General features: G+C 41.5%; 1 protein-coding gene across 3 annotated transcripts in view; it reads right to left on the bottom strand.

Annotated features, from left to right (window-relative positions):
- The window catches only part of iqsec1 (IQ motif and Sec7 domain ArfGEF 1), a 506053-nt gene that overhangs the window by 196442 nt on the left and 285909 nt on the right, over positions 1-23702 (bottom strand). The gene's annotated exons all lie outside the window — the stretch shown is intronic.

Genomic DNA, 23702 nt, shown 5'->3' with positions numbered 1-23702 from the left:
CCGATGACACCACCGTTGTGGGGTGAATCACTGATGGCGATGAGCCAGAGTATGGAGGCGAGATCGACTGACTAACCAAATAGTGCCAGCACAATAACCTGGCTCTCAACACCAGCAAAACCAAGGAAATTATTGTGGACTTTGGAAGGGGTAGGATAGGGACCCACAGTCCCATTTATATCAATGGTGGAAAGGGTCAAGAACTTCAAATTCCTGGGCGTGCATATTTCCGAAGAACTTTCCTGGTCCCAGCACACTGATGCAATTATAAAGAAAGCACATCAGCGCCTCTACTTCCAGAGAAGATTATGGAGAGTTGGTATGTCAAAGAGGACTCTCTCGAACTTCTATTGGTGCACAGTAGAGAGCATGCTGACTGGTTGCATGGTGGCTTGGTTTGGCAACTTGAGCGTCCAGGAGCGGAAAAGAATGCAGAAAGTTATGATCACTGCCCAGTCCATCATCAACTCTGACCTCCTCACCATCGAAGGGATCTATCTCAGTCGCTGCCTCAAAAAGGCTGCCAGCATCATCAAGGATCCACACCATCCTGGCCACACTCATCTCTCCGTTGCCATCAGGTAGAAGGTACAGGAGCCTGAAATCTGGTACATCCAGGTTCATGAACAGCTTCTTCCCCACAGCCATCAGGCTATTAAACTCGCCATCAAACAAACTCTGAACAATAACAGCCTATTGCACTTTATCTGTTTATTTATGTGTGCATATATATTTTCTATGGTATATAGACACACTGATCTGTTCTGTATTTATGCTTGCAATATTCTGTTGTGCTGCAGCAAGCAAGAATTTCATTGTCCTATCTGGGACACATGACAATAAACTCTCTTGACTATCCAATTAGTTCTCTCTGGTAACTTCAACATTTCAACCAAATGACTCCTGAAATTTCAGAAAATACAATTATAGTTTGTATAATGATTTCTTATTTAATCATTGGAATTCAAACTTTGCTCTATATATCTAGGCTAATATGCCTCCGAAGTCAAGATATCGTTCCTAAGTTTTAGTGTTTAAAATTGCTCAATGTATTGTGCTTGAATAACAGCTTTGCTCAACGTAATGGCAAATGTAAATCAGTGCTAGAAACATTGCTGGTTCATTACTTAGAATAAAAAAATTGAACTTTGACAACAAGGTAATTCCTAGGTTGGGGAATAACAACTAATTAGGGGTGACAGATGGTCAATACTAGAAGGACTGGCGATATGCAGAGTACTGCCCTGCCGACTACTAATTCAGAAAATTCGGATGACTGCAACAAATTACAACGTGGCGTTAAAAAAACTTGTAGAATGGACTTGTAATTGTCAAATGAATTTCAGCACTATGTGTAGAACATAGAACAGCACAACACAGAAACAAGCCCTACAAGCCATCACACCTGTGCTGACCATAATGCCGATTTAAACTAATCCAACTTGCCTGTGTATGGTCTATATCCTACCATTCCATTCCCGCCTGCTCAAATGCCTGTCTAAATGCCTATTAAACAATGCTATCATAACTGCTTCCAGGTACCTACCACACTCTGTCTCTGAACAAAACAAGCCTTGTAAATCTCTTTTAAACGTCCCTCCTCTCATCTAAAAGCTATGCCCTCCGGTATTTGATATTTTCACTGTGGGAGAAAAATTCAGACTCTTTATCCTCTCTTTATCCCATCAAAATTGTATGCACTTGTATCAGGTCACCCCTCTCCAACCTCTCCTAATACTCTCTAATCCAGGCAATATCTTGCTGAATCTCTTCTGCACCCTCACGAAAGGTTCCATATCTTACTCATAATGTGCCCAGAAGAACTATACACAAACTCTAAATGTGTAACAACCAAAGCTTTATATAACTGCAACATGAATGTCCAGCTTTTATACTAATTGCCATTTACCTTCTTTACCAGTTTATCCACTTGAGTTGTCACTTTTAAGATGTTATAGACTTGCATCCCTAGATCCTCCAAACGTTAATAGACACAAAATGCTGGAGTAACTCAGCCGGACAGGCTGCATCTTTGGAGAGAAGGAATGAGTGATGCTTCAAGTCTCGTCCTCGTTACTCCAGCATCTTCAGTTTAAACCAGCATCTGCAGCGCTTTCCTGCAGTCTGCACGTTAATGTTAATAAGGGTCCTGTCATTTATTGCGTGCTTTCCTCTTGTTTTTGACCTCTCAAAGTGCAACACCTTACACTAGTCGGGATCAAATTCCACCTGCCGTTTGTCTGCTCACATTTCCAATTGATCTACATCCTTAAACTATCTTCTTCAAAATCCAGTTTCACCAATTTTTGTAATCCTGGAATCCTTACTAAACAGCCCATATACATTTCATCTAAGTCACATATATAAATAACAGCGGCACATGCCAAAGTTTCACAAACCTGTCTCCATTGACAGTGGAGAGAGTCAACTACTTCAAATTCCTGTGTGCGCAAATTTCTGAGGATCTGTCCTGGACCGAACACACTGATGCAATCATAAGGAAAGCCCATCGATGCCTCTACTTCCTTCGAAGATTGAGGACATTCAGTGTGTCGATGAATACCCTCTTGAACTTCTACAGATGTAGGGTAAAGCGTATATTGACTGCTTGCATCAGAGCCTAGTTATGCAACTGGAGCACTCAGGAACGAAGTAGATTACAAGAAGTGGTGAACACTGCCCAGTATTGACTTACCTGCTGTCTAAGGGATCTATAGGAGACAGCCTCAAAGAGGCAGCCAGCATCATCAAGAGCCCACACCACCCTGGCCATGCTCTCATTTCATTCCTGCCATCAGGAACAAGGTATCAGAGCCTTAAAGTTGGAATTTTGGGGTTCAGGAACAGCTTCTTCCCATCAGGCTAACGAACACTACAAACTCCAACTAAACTCCGAACTACAAACTGCCAGGCTTGCACGAGGGACTTGCGCTTTGATTTTGTACTATATATTTTTTTCGTTTATTGATCTTTTTGTTGTTTAGTATGATATCTACTGAGTACTATGTTTACATTGTTGTGCTGCTGCTAGTAAGAATTCCATTGTTTCAGAACATATGACAATAAAACACTCTTGATTCTCACAAGCACTGAGCCGTGCTGAACACCACTGATGACCACTACTTCCTAACCCCATTCTCCTGCCTTCTCCCCACAACCTCTGACACCTGTACTGATCAAGAATCTATCTATCTCTGCCTTAAAAATATCAACTGACTTAGAAACATAGAAACATAGAAATTAGGTGCAGGAGTAGGCCATTCGGCCCTTCGAGCCTGCACCGCCATTCAATAGGATCATGGCTGATCATCCAACTCAGTATCCCGTACCTGCCTTCTCTCCATACCCTCTGATCCCCTTAGCCACAAGGGCCACATCTAACTCCCTCTTAAATATAGCCAATGAACTGGCCTCGACTACCCTCTGTGGCAGAAAGTTCCAGAGATTCACCACTCTCTGTGTGAAAAAAGTTCTTCTCATCTCGGTTTTAAAGGATTTCCCCCTTATCCTTAAGCTGTGACCCCTTGTCCTGGACTTCCCCAACATCGGGAGCAATCTTCCCGCATCTAGCCTGTCCAACCCCTTAAGAATTTTATAAGTTTCTATAAGATCCCCTCTCAATCTCCTAAATTCTAGAGAGTATAAACCAAGTCTATCCAGTCTTTCTACATAAGACAGTCCTGACATCCCAGGAATCAGTCTGGCGAACCTTCTCTGCACTCCCTCTATGGCAATAATGTCCTTCCTCAGATTTGGAGACCAAAACTGTACGCAATACTCCAGGTGTGGTCTCACCAAGACCCTGTACAACTGCAGTAGAACCTCCCTGCTCCTATACTCAAATCCTTGGCCTCCACAGCCTTCTGTGGCAAAGAATTCCACAGATTCGCCACCCTCTAAACTAAGTTTCTTCTTTAGATGAAGGGATGAATCAAGAGATCTGTAAAATTACAACATATATTAATAAACGGTTAGATCTTTCCATTTGTATCATTATGTATCTGAAAGATTAAAGATATAAAACAGTCATTAAGAAATAATTACATTCAAATTCAGAGGATACCTTTTCATCGATAAAGAAGCATACATGCAATGGTAAGGGAATTATTACGCATAAATGTAAGAAAAGGCTTCACAGGCATATGTAGGGAATTGAAGAATATGCTGTAAATTATATTTTTAAACAGCATGAGGAGGATATTATGGGCCATAAATCCCTGCATTAAGTGGGGTATTATTGCCTTGCACATTCTGTACAGGTTGTTGCCGGGTAATCACATTCTTAGTGATGCCCAAGTTGATTTTATCCAAAAATGAACAAAAATCACTTGATATGGCAACCATACATCCACAGTATTGCAATCAATGACTTCAAAAACACTCAAGACTGACGAGAAAGAACAATTGGTATAAATGGAGAGGGGAAACTAGTTCTGCTGTTCATAGGAATTAATGTATGTGCCTATGTCAGACTTGAGAATTTAATGCCATTAATGAAGCTTGTTTGCTGCAGGGATTAGTTGGGCATTCGTAAACCTGGGATGGCCTGTATTTCCATATAATGCGTATACATGAATTGCAATTTAGATTAACAATTTATTTTAGAATTCCTAATATTCAGCTCAAAATGCATTAAACCACGTTCAAGTAAACATCTCATTAAACTTTTGATTGATTCATAACAAATTGCAGGGCATTTGGCAAGCTAGCCTTCATCTGGAAAGGTTTAATTTGGTTTAGTTTAGTTTAGAGATACAGCGTGGAAACAGGCTCTTCGGATTACCAAGACCCTGCCAACCAACAATCACCAGTACTTTGGGTACACAGTTGGAACATCATAATGCAGCTGTACAAGCTGTCAGTGAGACCACACTTGGAATCTGTGTGCAGTTCCGGTTGTCCGGCTATAGGAAGGATGTCATTAAATTGGAAAAGGTGCAGAAGAGATTCACCAGTATGTTATTCAGGCTTGTGGGCTTGAGTTATTGACTGAGATAGACTTTTTTCTTTGAGCGTAGGAGGCTGAGGGGTGCCTGACTGAAGTATGCAAAATCATGATGGAAATAAATAAAGTGGATGCTCAATCTTTTTCCCAGGATAGAGGTTTCTAAAACTTGATGCTATAGGCTTAAGGTGAGGAGGATAGATTTAAGAGGGACCTTAGGGGGAACTTTTTCACTCAGAGATAAAAAGTTCACTCTACGGGACCTGAGAAGTAACCTTTTCACTGCCAGATGAAGCTATTCCAGCAGATATTATTACAATTTTCAAAAGTCATTTGGACAGATGGATAGGAAGGGTTTAGAGGAATATGGGCCAAATGCAGGAAGTAGGACTAACCGAGAATGTCAACTTGGTTTGCATGGTCAAGATGGGCCAAAGGTCCCGTTTCCACTCCGTATAGCTCTATGACTATGATCCATCTTAAATATTCATTGTTGCCTCATCAGAGACAACAATGAGACTGCCTACAGAGAGGAAGTGGCACAGCTTATGAACTGGAGCGAAGACAGCAATCTGTCTCTGAACCAAAGACCAAAGAGATCAGGAGAATGCAAGCTGCCCACTCCCCCCTGCACATTAATGGCTCCATCATGGAGAGGGTGAGCAACATCAAATTCATAGGGGTGCACATCACTGATGACCTCTCCTGGTCTCTCAACACTACACACCTGGTCGGGAGGGCTCAGCAGAGGCTGTACATCCTCAGGAGGCTGAAACGAGCGAGGCTTCCCCCTCTCCATGTTCTACAGAGGTACCATAGAGAGCCTCATGACCAGCTGCATCACCGTCTGGTACGGGAACGGCATCGCATCAGGCAGGAAGACCTTGCAGCGGAGAACATCATCGGGGAGCCTCTCCATCCATTCTGGACATTTTCTACAAAAGATTCCTCCGAAAAGCCTCCAGCATTATAAGGGACTCCTCCCACCCCTCCCATGGACTCTTTGCCCCTCTGCTGTCCAGCATGAGGTGCCCGAGCATCAAAGCCAGCACCACCAGGATGTGCAACAGCTTCTTCCCTGTGGCTGGTAGAATAATGAACACCCTGCTGCCCCCCAACGCACACACACACCCGCTGCACTGGCACCGTACATCAATATCAACCACCATGCGCCTTGCACCTCAGCCCCGTGAGGAATGACATTTTGTTCAAATGTTTACTTATATGTTCGAATGACAAATAAATTATTATTATTAAATGATTATTATTATTATTCATTGGAGTGGAAACATGCCAGTAGGAAGCAGAAATGCTTTATGTTCTGATAAAGCATGACATCTGGACCTTGCAGATATTGGAAAAGAGCTGCAGAAACTACTTCAGATAGAACATTTAAAATACATTTGCAAATCAGCATTATTTTCTACACTAGTTCATCTAGTCTGATGGATAATTTTCAATAGATATGATTTAAGAAGTCATTGGCCTGGAAATTCCATTACAAGGTGCTTGTTTATGTGTTTTAGATAATGGCATTTAAATTTAAAAAAAGGTAGCAAACTTCTTGAAATTAAATCCAGCTCCTCTGTTTTCATGTTATTGACACACACAGTGGTTTCAAAAGATACACAATACAGATTTTTAAATAGTTTTTCATGCAACTGCACCATTTGTATGGGGTCCAAAAACAATTTGGTCCACAAACAATTGCACAGATCTCAACTAGACTATGGCTATGGTTAGATTGCTTTGTCATTTCACTGCCAAAGGAGTGCCAGTGATTCAATCTTCCACCAGCTGGATATCTCTTTTAAATTCTCATGATGATTAATTATCCCACCCCTTCCTGTTTGCATGCCATTACCTCAGTAATTCCTTCTCTCTTTCCGATTACCTCCCTAACTGACTTCATCCCGCCAACCCATTCATCTAATTGTTCCCCAAGTTGACCCACCACCCACAATATTTCTCCCTTCCTTAAAATCATAGTCAGAGTTATGCATATTCATAGGACATAGATAAGGTTGATGGTCATCTTTTTCTCAGGGTAGTGGAGTCTAAAACTGTAGGGTACCGGTTTGAAAAGGATAAGATGTAAGGAGGATCTGAGGGGCCATTTTTTCCATAGAGGGAGGTGGGTACATGGAACAAGCTGCCAGAGGAAGTGGTAGAGGCAGAGGCAGGAACAATGACAGCTATTAAAATACATTTGGACAGGTGCATGGATAGAAATGGTTTCTAGGGATATGGGCCAAATACCAGTAGGCACCTTGGTCGGTGTGGATGAGGTGGGCTGAAGAAATAATTTCTGTGCTGTTTAACACAATGATTCTAAAACCAAACATCCTGACTTTCTGTCTGCACACTTTGCAAAATCCTCCCCTCGTCCTCTCTCTCGTGCTCTCTCGTGCTCTCTCTCTCTCTCTCTCTCTCTCTAATCTCCAATTTTTGAACCAGAACCTATGGAGCAAAGGCCTTTGTGGAACGTAAATTGGGAGAACCCAATCAAATGTGGCAATATTTGAACAGAGGACATGTAACAAAATTGGTGGGAGGACTATACTGTAGACTCTAACAGCCAAGCATAGTATCTATTACAAAAAAAAAGGCAAATCAAACTCCATCATTGCTGCACCGCTAAATATTAAACTGTTTTCCATGAGGATACACCACATCTCCACAGAAATCAAAAACATTTAAAAGCTGATATCAGCCTACTCCATGTACCTGTAGAGATGAACAGACAGTTCTGCCAAAATGCATGTTTTCATATCGCAAACTGAATACGGCACAATTGATTTAATTATGGGTCTCTATTTATATTAATGAGGACCCCATTGGTTAAAACTCAATATCTGTTGGAAACTAGAAAATAACTTAAAAATTACTTTGGAAATTGACAGAGAAAAGTTGTCTTGGAAGAAAAAATAGTCTAGGATATTTCAATGTAACCTCTGCGCAGTAATCAGACACAACTGTTAAAGAACACAAAATGTCAGTTGCACTACTATTGAAATTGATTAGAATTACTTCAAGAATCAAGAGTGCTTTATTGTCATATGTCCAGAAATGGAACAATGAAATTCTTACTTACAGCAGCACAACAGATATGTAAACAGATATAGTACCCTGTAAACACCATAATAAATAACAAAATAGTTGTATACATTAAAAAAACAAACAATAATAATGTAGTTATGTAGTTCTATGTAGTTCGGAACTTATTTGGAGGTTGCAGTGTTTAATAGCCTGATGGTTGTAGGGAAGTTGCTTCTGAACCTAGACCTTACAGTTTTCAGGCTCCTATACCTTCTCCCCGATGGCAAGAATGAAATGATAGTGTGGCCGGGCTGGCGTGGGTCTCTAAACCGGAAAGCACTGCAGAGGGTGGTGAAAATTGCCCAACGCATCACCGGTTCCTCACTCGAGTCTGTCCAAAGCAAGCGTTGTCTGCGAAGGGCGCTCAGCATCGCCAAGGACTGTTCTCACCACAACCACAGACTGTTTACCCTCCTACCATCCGGGAGGCGCTACAGGTCTCTTCGTTGCCGGACCAGCAGGTCCAGGAACAGCTTCTTCCCTGCGGCTGTTACACTACTCAACACTGTACCTCGATTATTGCCAATCACCCCCCCCCCCCCCACCCCCAGTCACCCCTCCCACCAGGAAAAAAATACTATGACTGTATGCACGTAAATAGATTTATTTATTGCTCATATTTATGTCGCTCTTCTAGGGAGATGCTAACTGCATTTTGTTGTCTCTGTACTGTACACTGCACAATGACAATAAAGTTGAATCTGAATCTGAATCTGAATCTGAATCCGATGATGATGACTGCCTTTTTGAGGCATTTGTGCAATGGTTTTAAACAAAGTAACATAAAACCTTTGGTTTTTCTATCTTACAGTCACAAAAATAAACCTGTCAAATAGACCTTTATTTTTGAAAATCCTGTGGCAGAAATAATTTTGTACTTGCAAGCCTGAAACTCTTGAGGCCCCGAAATTCCTTTCCTCATTGAAACCACTGCTTTTGCAACACAATTTTCTATAACAGCATGGTGGTACAGCGGTAGAGTTGCTGCCTTACAGCGCCGGAGACCCGGGTTCAATCCCAACTATAGGTGCTGTCTGTACGGAGTTTCTATGTTCTCCCCGTGACCTCGGTGGGTTTTCTCAGAGATTTTCAGTTTCCTCCCACACTCCAAAGACGTACAGGTATGTAGGTTAATTGACTTGGTATAAGTGTAAATTGGCCCCAGTGTATGTAGGATAGTGTTAATGTGCGGGGATCGTTGGTTGGTGCGGACTCGGTGGGCCGAAGGGCCTGTTTCCGCGCTGTATCTCTAAAACTAAAATGAGGTTGCTTAGAAACGCAACTATCGTGTAATAGCAGAACTATCTGTGTATGAAACCAAGCCGGATGCTACAATGTTTTAAGAGGTTTGGATAGGTTGGAAAATATCTCAAGAGATATGGGCCAAAAACAGACAAATGGGCCAGCTGAATAGACATCTTGGTCAGCACAGACAAGCTGGGCTCAATGGCTTGTTTCCATGCTCCACCACTCTGACTCTCTAAACAATGGGTCTGGCTACAGGAAGTCCAAATTGATTGTGCAATTGTCCATTTGGATGTTTCTGCTGGGCATGTACCCTTTTCCCATTTTCTTCTCCTAATACTTTAAATAGATGAGCAAAGATATAATAGTAATGGTACAGGATACTGAGTTGGATGATCAGCCATGATCATATTGAATGGCGGTGCAGGCTCGAAGGGCCGAATGGCCTACTCCTGCACCTATTTTCTATGTTTCTATGTTTCTATGTAATAAAGACCAGTAGGATGTTTTCCTCCTATTTTTGTGAAGAATAACCCTTTGTGGAATGGGGAGTTATATAGAAAAATAATAGGTAGGAGAATTTAAAATTGAAACCAGTTATCCAATTATTCAAATCAACAATTTAAAAAAATGGAAAAGACATATTGCTATGCATTATACTGCATTTATGAAAAAATAAAATGAATATAATATCTGATTAAAAATACCTTTCATTGGCCAATTAGTATTTATTTGTTTTGAAGTGTGAGGTTGACTACTAATACAAGCAATCATGAAATAAAACATTGTAATTATGCAGACATTTAAAACAGACCACAAACCAGAGTGAAATTTTAAAGCAAAAAAAAAAGTAAGTTCATTAGATAATTTAATATACACACGTAGCAGGTCCTTTAAGATAAAGATAACAAGATCAATTATGTGGTTAAATAGGCATATGGGATCCTTTCCTTTATTAGCCAAAGCAGAGATAATCATAGCAGGAAGGATATGCTAGAACTGTATGTAGTTTTGGTACTGCATACAGTTCTGGTCACCAGTGTATAGGAAAAATGTGACTGCTTGGAGAAGTTACAAAGAGTTGCAAAAAGTACAAAAGACGTGCTATGAATAAAGAGTAGTTAAGATAGGATTATCTTCATCAGACAGAAGGCACAAGAAAATACTTAACTGAGGTGTGTAAAGTTATGAGAGAGTGAGATGGAGTAAATAGGATGGACCAATTTTCCATGAAAAAGATCCAAAAAACAAGGGAGCATTGGTTTAAAGTTACAAGGTCTAGAGGAAATTGAACAGATGGCTGTGGGTATCCGCTTATGCTATGTGCCCTGTGGATTCTCAAACGCCTCTGTGATGGCTGTTTATGTTTAATCTTTATGTAGTTTTGTATCTTGTTGCTTTTTTTGTATGACTGTATGGTAAATCAAATTTCATTGTACCTCGATACACGTGACAATAAAGGACCATTGAACCATTGAAGATGAGGGAAAATGTTTCACCCAGATGATGGTAGAGGTCTGGAACTTGCAGCCTGAAAAAAAATGTAGAGGGCAAAAATATTCACTGGATGTTTGTTTGATGAGTCTCGATTTAAATGTTGATGATCATTTTCTGGAAAGTTTTGTTTGAGGGGCACAGATATGAGCAAATGGTCTCCTGTGTTGTAAATGTTCAACAATTATACACGCTGCTTTCAGTAATTTGGTTTTAGAATTATCAAATAAAACATGAAACTAAACAAAACAATCACATATTGTGCACTACAACGCCCTCTAGCTGTACGTAGCAGACGCACTTCAGTTATTTTTAGATTCTTCTGTAATGTTAAATCATTGAAAAAAATACATTGCACAAAACGAACGAAATATCAAGCAAGGGGCCTCTGGCATACATCCTTTATATTTGACCTATTCACAGATTTTCCATCTTTCATAATTTCAATTATTTTCAGGGTAATTATTACAATCAAATGATAATTTTGAAACATTTAAAATAATAATACATTTCCTGAAGGAGTGGATTTTTTCTGAATATGATTGCATGATACGTTAGTTATACTGCTGAAAGCTACCAAAAACACCCAAAACTCTGGTATTTTCAATTTTGCACTACTAGTTGTATTCATGTTTGATTTGATTGTAATCACTTGTGCTTGATTTACCTGCATGCAAAACATGCAATGCAAAATACATTAGGACAGGTAAATGAAAGGAGAGTGGTATGGGCCAAATGCAGGGAAATGGAGCTAGCTCAGTTAGGTGGTGTCTTGGGTCAGGTCCGGAAGTGGCGGCGCTGTGATACAGCTGCGGCTCGCCTGCAGTCTGTCTGTTTTTACTTTTTATGTTGTTTTTTTTTGTCTAGTTTAGTACATTTTTTGGTTATTAGGTGGTGTTATGTGTGTGGGGGGAGGGTGAAACAGAGCTTTCTGTCTCTCCCTTCGGGGGAATGCGACTTTTTGTCGTATTCCCCTTCTCTTCCCCCGTCTGCGCTGAGGCCTAATGGCGGAGCTGGCGGCCTCCAACCTGCGACCGACCTCGAGGGTCCGGAGGTAGAGCCAGCCAGGACTCACCAACGCGAGGCTGGCCGTCTTCGAGCTGTGGCGACGTCCGGGCAGCGGCACGACTCGGCGCTCCGGTGAGGGCGAACGGTGCGGGGCTGAGACACTCCTGTGCGGCCGGCACAGCTACTGGCTGGAAGGCGCTCCCGTGTGAGCAGCCTGGTGCGGGGCTGAGACGCTGCCGTGTGGGCGGACCGGCTCCCGGCTGGAAGGTGCTTCCGTGGGGGCGGCCCGGTGCGGGGCTGAGACGCTGCCTTGTGGGCGGCCCGGTGCGGAGCGGAGACGGTGCTACGGCGGCTGAGGCGGCGGCGACCTGGATTCGGGGCTCGGCCGTGGGCCAATGGAGGACAATGTCAGGAGCTCGCAGGTCACAGGCTGGTGCCTGTTTTCCGGAGCACTCGTTGCAACAGCTGCGGGCAGCTTTGACCACCCCCCGGGCCGCGGAGCTTGAACCGCGGACTGACTTACCATCGCCCGGTGGGGTATCGCCTCGGCGCAGAGGGAGAAGAGGAGGGAAGAGACAGTAACTCTAAGACTTTTGCCTCCATCACAGTGAGGAGGTGTTTGGTGAACTCACTGTGGTGGATGTTAATTTGTGTTTATTGTGTTTTGTTATTATTACATGTATGGCTGCAGGCAACGACATTTCGTTCAGACCGAAAGGTCTGAATGACAAATAAAGGATTCAAATTCAGCAGACTGGTTGAAGGGGGATGGCTGTGGGGAAGAAAGCTGGAAGAGAGCTTTCAACAGGGATCCTCCAGCTTTCTTTACCACCACCCCCCCCCTCCTCCCTCCATCAGCCTGAAGAAAGGTCCGACCCAAAACGTCACCTATCTATGTGCTCTAAAATGCTGCCTGACTTGCTGAGCACTTCTTCTGAAAATCAGCATCTGCAGGTGTCAACGGCATCCAGCATCCTATACTCATCCCTGGAACATCTAGGCAACAAAGCCAACCATGTCAGATCATCTTGGTGAACGGCTGCTAGCCAGCAGCCGTCCGTTTTAAATCCGTTTTTTTTATAGTTTTTAGTGAGTCCTGTTTTTTGCTTGTAGGGGATATGGTCTTTTTAATGTGGGGGGTAGGGGTAAACTTAATTTCTAGGTCCCTACCTGGTTGGTGTGGCAGCCTTTTCTCCGGGCTGCCCGTTGACCCGTCCTCGTGGCCTACCAGCGGGCTTGGAGCGCCGTTTCCTGGCGGGAACCGCCTAGCACCTCGTCCTCGGCGGCGGCACAGCATTGGAGCGCTGGAGCGCTGGAGCGGAGCGGGCGATCCCTTGCCTGGGTCGCCGCGCTGGAGCGACGCGCTGGAGCTCTGGCGAGCTGGACCGCCGAGAGCAACAACTCCGGGCTGCGGGTCTGCGGAGCGGAGAGACGGCGTGCGTAGAGGCGGCAAGGCGGCAGTGTTGAGAGGCGGCGCCATCTTTATCAACGGGAGCCTGGGTGCTCCAAACCGGCGCGGCCTTGTCGGCTTCGGCAGCCGCGGGCTCCAACCAGGAAGCGGCCGTTCCAAGTGGCCCAGCCGCGGAGAGGACTCTCCCGACGCCGGGGCAAGACCACCCGGTGAGAACGGCCAGGAACATCGGGCCTCCGTAGAGGCAATTGCGGTGGCCTCAATAGGCCTGACTTTGGGGTGAACATGGGGTGGGGACTGGACATTGTGCCTTCCTCCACAGTGCTATCCACTGTGGGGGGATGATTTTTTTTGTCTAATTGTAGTCTTGTAGGTCTGTGTCCAAGATGGCTGCCGTGAAGAGAGAGTGGACGCTGGCACGATTTGGTTGCCGCTGCTCTCTCTTCACACTGTGTTTTTGATTTTCTGTTTTTGGATTGAATCCTGTTTTTAATTTGTGTCTCTGTGATGTCTTTATTACTTGTTATATTCCGATTATATGTTATTCCGATATACTATGTAAGGTGTCCTTGAGATGTTTGAAAGGCGCCCATTAAATAAAATTCATTATTATTATTATTATTATTTATTGCCTTCCACACAAATTTTGACAAAACTAATTTCACAATAATAATTCACAACACTGATGCCCCAATTCAAACAATGATGAGCACAGAAAGGAGATAAGAGTGCTTAGTAATGTGGTTTCAAGACACAATCTCAATGTCAATGTCAGCAAAACTAAGGACCTCACCATCGACTTCACGAAGCAAGATGGGATACACACCCAGATCAGAACCAATGGTGCTGAAGCAGAGATGGTCTCAAGTCTTACAGCGTGGAAACAGGCCCATCAGATCAACATGTCCCATCTACACTAGTCCCACCTGCCTGCGATTGGCCGATATTCCTCTAAACCTATCCTATCCATGTACCTGTCAAACTGCTTTTTAAAATGTTGCTATAGACCATGCCTCAACTACCTCCTCTGGCAGCTCTTTCCACACTCCCACTACCCTTTATGTGAAGAAGTTACCCATCTGATTCCTATTAAATCTTTCCCCCTTCACCTTAAGCCTATGTTCTCTGGTTCTCGTTTCCCCTTCTATACACTTCTATAAGATCACCCCTCATCCTCCTGTGCTCCAAGGAATAGTCCAAGCCTACTCAATCTGTAGCTCAGATCCTCGAGTCCTGGGAACATCCTCATAAATCTTGTCTGTACCCTTTCCAACATCTTTCCTTTAACATGGTGCCCAGAACTGAACACAATACTCTAAATACAGCCTCACCAATGTCTTAGATAACTGATGAAGACCAATGTGTCAATGCCTTTGTAACCACCCTATCTACCTGTGGTACCACCTTCAAGAAACTATGCACCTGCACTCCTCGATCCCTCTGTTCTACAATACTCCCCAGAGCCCTTCTGTTCACTGTGTAGGTCCTGCCCATGTTAGACTTCTAAAAATATAACACCTCACATTTCTCTGTATTAAATTTCATCAACCATTCCTCAGCCCACCTGGCCAACTGATCAAGATCCTGCTGCAATTTTTGACATCCATCTTCACTATCTGCAATAGCACCTTCTTTTGTATAATCTGCAAATTTGCTAATCTTGCTATGTGCGTTTTCATCCAAATCATTAATATAGATGATAAACAATAATGGGCCCAGCACCGAACCCTTAGGCACACCATAAGCAACAGGCCTCCAGTCCATGAAGCAATCTTCCACCATAACCCTCCGCTTCCTTCCAAGAAGGTAATTTTCTATCGATTCAGCTATAGATTCAGCTATCTCTCCTTGGATCCCATGTGATCTAACCTTCCAGATCAGCCTACCGTGTGGAACCTTGTCAAATGCTTTGCTGAAGTCCATATCAACATCTACAGCTCTGCCCTTATCAATCTGTTTACTCAGATTCCTGACACACGACCTCCAACATACAAGAAGATTGGTCCATCCTATTTACTCCATCTCACTCTCTCATAACTTTACACACCTCAGTTAAGTATTTTCTTGTGCCTTCTGTCTGATGAAGAAGGGTTTCGGCCCGAAACGTCGCCTATTTCCTTCGCTCCATAGATGCTGCTGCACCCGCTGAGTTCCTCCAGCAATTTTGTGTACCTCCAACATACAAAACCAAGCTGACTATCCCTAGTCAGCCCTTGTTCATCTAAATGATTGAGAACTTCAAGTTACAAGCGATAAATATCACCAACAATTTGTCCTGGTCTGACCACACCAAAATACAGACAAGAAAACACAACATTGACAACACTTCATCTGATAAACTCAGGATCCATTTCCAATCTTCCAATCTACCTCATTGTTGCCCTTGGACTTTTGTTTATATCTGCACTTTCTCTGTAGCTCTACAAGAATATTCTGCATTGCTCCTTTCTCTTTTTACATTATTAGATGTACAAACATATTGTTTGATTGTACACAAGTATGGCATGATTTACCTGTATGGCATGTGTCACCCATATACCCTGTCACCATCAAAGCCAGTTATGAAATTACTAAATTAGGCAGATAGAGATTGCTTTTTGATAAGGGGGTGAAAGCAACTCAGCAGGTCAGGCAGTAGCTGTAGAGGGAAATTAATTGACAATGTTTCCGGTCAGGATCCTTCTTGAACCATCTGAAGAAGGGTTGCAATGTAAAACATCAGCTGTGTATTACCTCCACAGATTATCGGGGGTTGGCAGGAATGCAGAGTTAGAATTCGTATTGGTTTATTGTTGTAATGTGAACTAAGATACAGAGTACTTTCCTTTGCATGTCTCACAGTGCCGGAGTTTAGGATTCGATCATCACTATGGGTGCTGTCTATGCTGAGTGCACTTTTCCCTGTGACCGTGCCGGTTTTCTCAAAATACACCGGTTTCCACCCACACTCCAAAGACACGCAGGTTTGTTGGTCAATTGGTTCTGTAAATTGCCCCTAGTGTGTAGGATGCAAAAGTGGGATAACATGGAAGTAGTGAGCAGGTGATCAACGGGTGATGTGGACTCAGTGGGCCATGTCATATCTCTATACTAAACATCTTTCTGCCACATTCCTGGGTCAAGGAGTCTTGCATTTCTTCCCAGATATTCCATGCCTCCTTCCAATTTTGTGATAACAATTAACACTTTTCAAACCACATCTTCTGTGTTTCTGTTTTTACAGTTATGAATATTGTTGCCTTTCATGTTTGTCAAATCCATTGGCTAATAACCATCTGGCTGATTACATAACTTCTCCTCCAGTTATCCTTTAGTTTTTGGCCTGAAGATTATTAATTGAGGTTATTCATCTACGTCAATTTCTAATGCTTTTCTGCATGTTTTTTTTTCTTATTCCAGTTTTCCAACATTTGCAGTATTTTATTTTCATTATGCACATCCATATAGACTATATCTCAATTTAGGGTTGATCCCTAGCACATATTTACAATTCTGTCTCAAGCGAGACGCCTTATTGGTGTTTGCAGCAAAGCATTCAGACTAAAAGTCTATATGTTCATTTATCAAAAATACATGTAAATAAAAAAGATTCAATACATTATTAACAGCCATGAACCCGACGCAAATTGAACGGATTATATTACAATCATATTAAAATGACTAATTTCCTCACATTTTTGATGCATCCTTGAACAATATTTATTGATGATAAATATTATCATTAAATTAATATTCATCAAAGTAATAACAGAAAAGTAACATCAGAGAAACCAAATGTGTCATCTGTCAATCCCCTTGAAAACTGACAGTATCTTTGAGTCTGCCACAATGCAAAAATGCAGAGATCTTCAAGCTGTCCTCAATAATATGTTGCTATCAGGATGCAATGCTGGCCGACCATGGATTTAAATGTGTGGGAACAGCCTAACACATACGTTCAAAACTTGGCAGAATGTTCTATGCTAGGTCTGACGCAGCATAAGACAAGCTGCATTCTCTCAGAGATATTAATGAAAATGGATTTATCAAGATCTTCAGTTTACAAGCCATTAATGTTGATTTTTCTAACTTCAAGTAACCCTTGCATCTCCTCTCTCTCCGCCCCTCCCTCACCCTAGTCATTGTACTACTTTCACTGTCGTCCTGTTGAATTTCACTGTCTGTATAACTCGTTATCACCTACCACACAGCCGAAACTGGACCACTGAGGGCTCCACCATTCCTTGATCATCATTGCTTTTTGCATATCTTTCATTCATTTGTTTTATTTACCTTCTATATCTCTCGTTTCCCTTTCACCTGACTGTCAGTCTGAAGAAGTCTCAACCCGAAACGCCACCTATTGCTTTTCTTCAGAGATGCTACCTGGCCCGCAGAGTTACTCCAGCTTTTTGTGTCTATAAAGTATATGATTTGTAGTGTTGCAGTGCCATGTGGTTATGACTGCAATTAATTTTTAAAATACATTTCCTTATGTCATTCCATTGCCTTTTATTTTGTACCTGTGACTTTTCATCCTCAATCCCTCCACCCATGAGATCAGCATAGCATTATCTCTTTTTTGTTTCATATACTTTTCTCAGATCTCCCAATTCTCCTAAGAAAACAGCCTTAACCTTCTAACCTGAAGAAGGGTCTCCACCCGAAACGTCACCCATTCCTTCTCTCCAGAGATGCTGCCTGACCTGCTGAGTTACTCTGGCATTTTGTGTCTACCTTGTAACCATAGCTGCTCTCAAGAACCATTCTTGTCAATCTCCTCTGAACCATGTGCAGTGCCTTCACTTTATTCGTATAATGATGTACCAGAGTTGAAATCAATTTTCCAGTTGAGGCCAAACTAATGTTTTAAAAAGTGGTTCTGTATGACTTGCTTGCTTGCATGCTTTATGCCTCTTTGTAAACCCCTGAGTTATATATATCCTCATTAACTGCTTTATCAATGTGCCCTGCTAATTTCAATGATTTATGCATCCATAACCTCCACTTCTGCACCTCCTTATAGAATAGTATTCTTTTTTTTAATATTGCTTCTCCTCATTTTCCCAACCAAAATGTATTACCTCACATTTCTCCATATTTAACTTATTCTGCTAAATGGATGCCTATTCGACCAGCCTGTTCATATCCTGTTGTAATTTATAACTGTGCCTTTGCATTTTGCAAAATAGCAAGTGAATTCCTCATTTGTAAATTTAGAAAGTGGATTTCATCATTTCAAGTCCAGGTATTTAACATAGATTAAAAAAAAAACAATTGCTCCAATACAGATTGCTGGGGAAAGCTTCATCTTCCTCCTGTCCCCCAAAAAATCAGTCATTCACCATAACCCATTGCTTTTTGTTACTAATTCAACTGAATCCAGGTGACCAATGTCCTTTATATGTCTGCAATACGACACCTTAAAGCTTCCTGGAGATTGTATGTTTCCTATTAACTCTATCTGTCACCTTATCAAAGAAATCCATCAAATTGGTTGAACACAATGTTTGCTTAATAATCTGTGCAGGCATCTCCTAATTAATCTATTTCTTTCAGGTGACTATTAATCCTGGCTAGAATTAATGTTTCTAAAAGTTGTTTTTTAACCACTGATATTTAACTGATTGACCTGCATTTGTAAGCTTATTCTTATTCTTGTATTTGAATGAGAGTGTAACCAGTTATCATTCTCCAGTACTCTGGCACCATGCCTCTATCCAAAGAACAATGAAAGATTATGGTCCAAGTCAACATCCCATTCATTCCTAATGACTTCCCTATTTATAATTCAGCCACCTTTTCCATTACTTCCATGCTATTCATTTTTCACAAATATCTTAACACAACTGCCTCCTCCTTCACTATTGCGCTGGAGGTATACTCTTCCCAGATTAAGACAAATGCAAAGTATTTATTTAGTACCTCGACTGTATCCATGTAACATTCCCGTTTGTCATAATGTCATAAGGCCATAAGGAATAGATGTAGAATTAGGCCATTCGGCTCATCAAGTCTATTCCCACTTCCCCATTTAATCATGGCTGATCTTTCTCTCTCTCCTAACCCCATTCTCCTGCCTTCTCCCCATAACCTCTGACATCTGTACGAATCAAGAATCCGTCTGTCTCTGCCCTAAAAATATCCACTTATTTGGTCTCCACAACCTTCTGTGGCAAATAATTCCACAGATTCAGCACCCTCTGACTAAATAAATTTCTCCTCATCTCCTTCCTAAAAGAACGTCCTTTAATTGTGAGGCTGTGACCTCTAGTCTTAGACTCTCCCACTAGTGGAATCATCCTCTCCACATCCACTCTATCCAAGCCTTTCACTATTCTGTACGTTTCAATGTTTCTAAACTCCAGCGAGTACAGGCCCTGTGCCAACAAATGCTCATCATAGGTTCATCTATTCATTCCTGGGATCATTTTTATAATGATCTGGTGCCCAAAATTGCTCACAATATTACAAATGCGGCCTTACCAGCGGCCTATAGAGCCTAAACATTACACCCCTGTTGTTGTATACAAGCCCTCTTGAAATAAATGGAGTTTGCTTTCTTTACTACTGATTCGACTTGCAGATTAACTTTTTGGGAATCCTGCACCAGCACTCCCAAGTCCCTTTGCACCTCCGATTTCTGGATTCTCATCCCATTTAGAAAATAGTCTACACCTTTATTCCTACTACCAAAATGAATGACTCCCCACTTTGCTACACTATATTCTATCTGCCACATCTCTGCCCACACTCCCAACCTATCTAATTCCTTGCTTTCTCTACACTACCTGCCACCACCTATTTTCATATCATCTGCAAACTTTGCCTCAAAGCCTTCAATTTCCTCGTCCAAATCATTAATATACAACGTGAAGACCAGCACCCTCAGCACCGACCCTTGCGGCACTCCTCTAGTCACTGGCAGCCAACCCGAAAAAGCCCCCTTTATTGCCACTCTTTGCCTTCTGCCATCCAGCCAACCTGCTATCCATGCTAGTATCTGCCCTTTGATACTGTGGGCTCTCATCTTCCTAAGCAGCCTAACATGTCGCACCTTATCAAAGGCTTTCTGAAAATCTAATTAAACAACATTTACTGACACTCCTTTGTCTGTCCTGCTATTTACTTCTTCAAAGAATTCCAGCAAATTTGTCAAGCAAGATCCCCCCTTCACAAAGCCATATTGACCTCAGCCTATCTCATCCTTTATAATGGACTTTAAAATCTTACCAAAAACCAAAGTCAGATTAACCGGCCTAAAGTTCCCACTATTCTGCCTTGCTCCCTTTTTGTGCAGCAGGGTAATTTTGGCAATTTTCAAATAATCTGTGACCTCTCCAGGTGATTCTTTGAACTCTCTAGTGATTCTTGAAATATCATTATCAATGCCTCCACAATCTCTAAAGCCATCTTTTTCAGAACCCTCAGGTGCAGTCCATCTGACTTATCCACCTTCAGCCCTTTCAGCTTCCCAAGCACCTTCTCCCTAGTAATAGCCACTCCGTTAACTTGCACCCCGACTCTCTAGAAATGCAGACATGTTGCTGGCGTCTTCGACTGTGAAGACTGATGTAAAAAAGTTATTCAACTCCTCTGCCATTTCTTTATCATATTACTATTTATCTGCCTAGAAGAATACTTCTGAGTTTCCACTTATGTTGACAGCTAATCTTTTCACACATACTCTTCGGAATATTACTGATAAGTAAGCTGGATGATCACCCCGTGTGGTGAAATATTTTTTTCCTCAAAAAATAGCATAAAAACAAATAAACGTTATTCAACTCTGTGCTTATCTATGTTAGCGGCTGCTGCTTAAACATAATTGAAACTTTGAAGTCTCTGATCACAAACCAATAAAATGTAAAATAGATAAATATAGGCAATATAAAAGGATTTTGGTAAACTTCTTTCCAATTCAGTTTTAGAGATCAATTTTCATTATCATTTTTCTCTATAGCCTGTTATTTACAAAAGCTCTCAACAGCTGTAAATGATATCCCAGAAATTATAAAAGTTACATTTTTAAACAGATGCCTATCTGCAGAATATACTTATGTAACACATGCTGAACCCAAGCTTCCAGTGACCTGTCACTAATTCCCTATCCCACGCCAACTCTGACCTCTGTTGTTGGACTCCTGCATCATCACTCTCCTGCAATCATTCCACATCATTCCACGTAGTAACAAAAAGCTAACACTGCAAAACAGCCTTTATAAACATTGAGGACAAACATTTGTCATGATATCTCAACATGTATTAAATACTCAAAATAAATGTAGAGCAGTCTAAAATTCAAAGAGGTTTTATATCACCCGGTTTTATGTTTTAGGCCCTGAACTTCCTTGGAACTGTTTGCCACCGACAGTTGTTGTCTGTCAATGCCACAGTTAATGTCATGCCTAAAGCCTGATCGGTAATGGCACAGAAACCTAAATAACAAGATAAATCCTTGCAGGGGGTTATACCAAAGTCCATAACTTAAAGTCACCAGCTGTCAAAGCACTCTAGCATTGGTAAATGTCAAAACAACCAAAATAAATTTAAATGCCCTCCAAACTTAAAATTAAGAAATTAAAAATGTAAAAATCTAGAAAACATTTAAAAACGATTAAATACATTTCAGTTGACTCAATTAAATCAAAGCATTTCATTCACTGATATCTTAATTGATTTTCCCATGAAATATCATTTAAATGCATAAAGCCTACATCAATTTACTTATCTGGACATGTGCAACTGTGATTGTGAACAAGGTATGCAGTCTGCCAGAGATGGCAAGACGATTGTGGGGTGAGTGCAAAAGTGTGGGAAATGGAACAAACTTCAGAGCTTGTCAACTGTGGTGGAAGGAAAAGCGCGAGCTGAGGAAAATGGAAGATATATCAAAGCACCAGTATAAATGGTGCTGTGATCAGAGAAGAGGCAATAGAGGAGAAATTGGAAGAATGGAATAGGGTCCTTAGAGCAGTCAGAGTAGGAGTAAATATATCACGTCACTGTACCCAACCCATCTGCTTCCACATAGAACATGAAATGGTTTTCCTTGTCCGCATGTCCATCCCACTAGTTTCCACCTACAATAGATCAACGTGTGCAAATTCCAAAACCTTCAACATGATGTCATCACTAGTTAAAGGGCCTGTCCCACTTGACGATATTTTCGGCAACTGCCGGCGTCATATCAATGTTGCCAAAAGATTATGAACATTTCAAAATCCAGCGGCGACAAATAAAATGTTGTGACACTTGAAAAAACACCGCGCGTCAATACGTCATCACGCCACAAATTTTTCGGTGACCTGATACGTCAGTCAATGATACCGGCAGTCGCCGAAAGAATCGCCAAGTGGGACAGGCCCTTAAGTCTTTCTCTTCCATCTCAACGTTCCAAAGATTTGGTGATCATTTTACAGAACACCTATATTCAGTCCCCAATAATAACCCTGAGCTTCTTGCTTTTGACAGGCAACTAGAATTCTCATCTTGCTCTGATCTCTATCTTTGGTCGCTTACAGTTTTCATCAAAACTTAATGCAAGCTTGAGGAACAACACCGCCACCTCCGATTCTACACATTACAGTCTTCTGAACTAGATATAGAGTTGAACCGTACAAATTATCAACCTTGTATTTCACATTTACAGCGATCTTGTTTCCTCTCATCTTAGCATTCATCACGCTTCATACATTTCCTCTTATTTATACCTCCAGACATAGGTCATTATTCATTAACTGCTATCAGCCTATTTCAGCCATCAGCACCACTACCTGTCTCACTTACTCTCTTCAAGAACCCCCATATCCCAATCCTTATTCTCTCTGCCACACCCATCTTCTGAAGAAAAATCATTTTAATTGTTAAATCTCTCTTCAATTATGTTGCTAGCATTTTCCAATTTTATTACACATTTCCAGCATCATTGTGGAATAATGTATGTTGAATTTAGCACAGCAAAACACTTTTCAAAACCAAGTTATCAGCTCATTTGTAATGATTAAGAAGATACTCAATTTGCTTTTTACTGCAACAAATGATGTAATGGAAGAATAACCTGGCATATATTAAACAGTGCCCATTGCATCTCTGTAAAGATTCACAAATTAAACACATATAATCAGGTCTGCGTTTGGTTCCGATGTCGATTATATGACTAGGATGTTTTACATCAGCTAGTTTCGGAGGATGATATAAGAATTAATTTGTGAAAAAAATTTGCATAATAGAATGAGTGAATAAAATCGTTTGTGAAGATATCACTAAACTGGCAATAAAGAACATCTCCTGATACAAGCTTGATCTATTATTCCTATAGCGTGATTGCTGACAGTAGCAGAAGAAGTCATTAATTATTTTAAGAATTAATGCCTAGAAATTCATCCCCATTCAGTAATTTTCAATGTGCTACATAATAATGGTTACAGCATCGACTCATTTTATAGAATTCAGTCAACAGAACCAAATTTCATAAGAGGAGAACGCAGGATAAACAATTCAGTTAAATCAATTAAATAG

This window comes from Amblyraja radiata, chromosome 18, assembly GCF_010909765.2.
Source record: "Amblyraja radiata isolate CabotCenter1 chromosome 18, sAmbRad1.1.pri, whole genome shotgun sequence".
Lineage (NCBI taxonomy): Eukaryota > Metazoa > Chordata > Chondrichthyes > Rajiformes > Rajidae > Amblyraja > Amblyraja radiata.
This window is presented reverse-complemented; position numbering and strand designations above follow the sequence as displayed.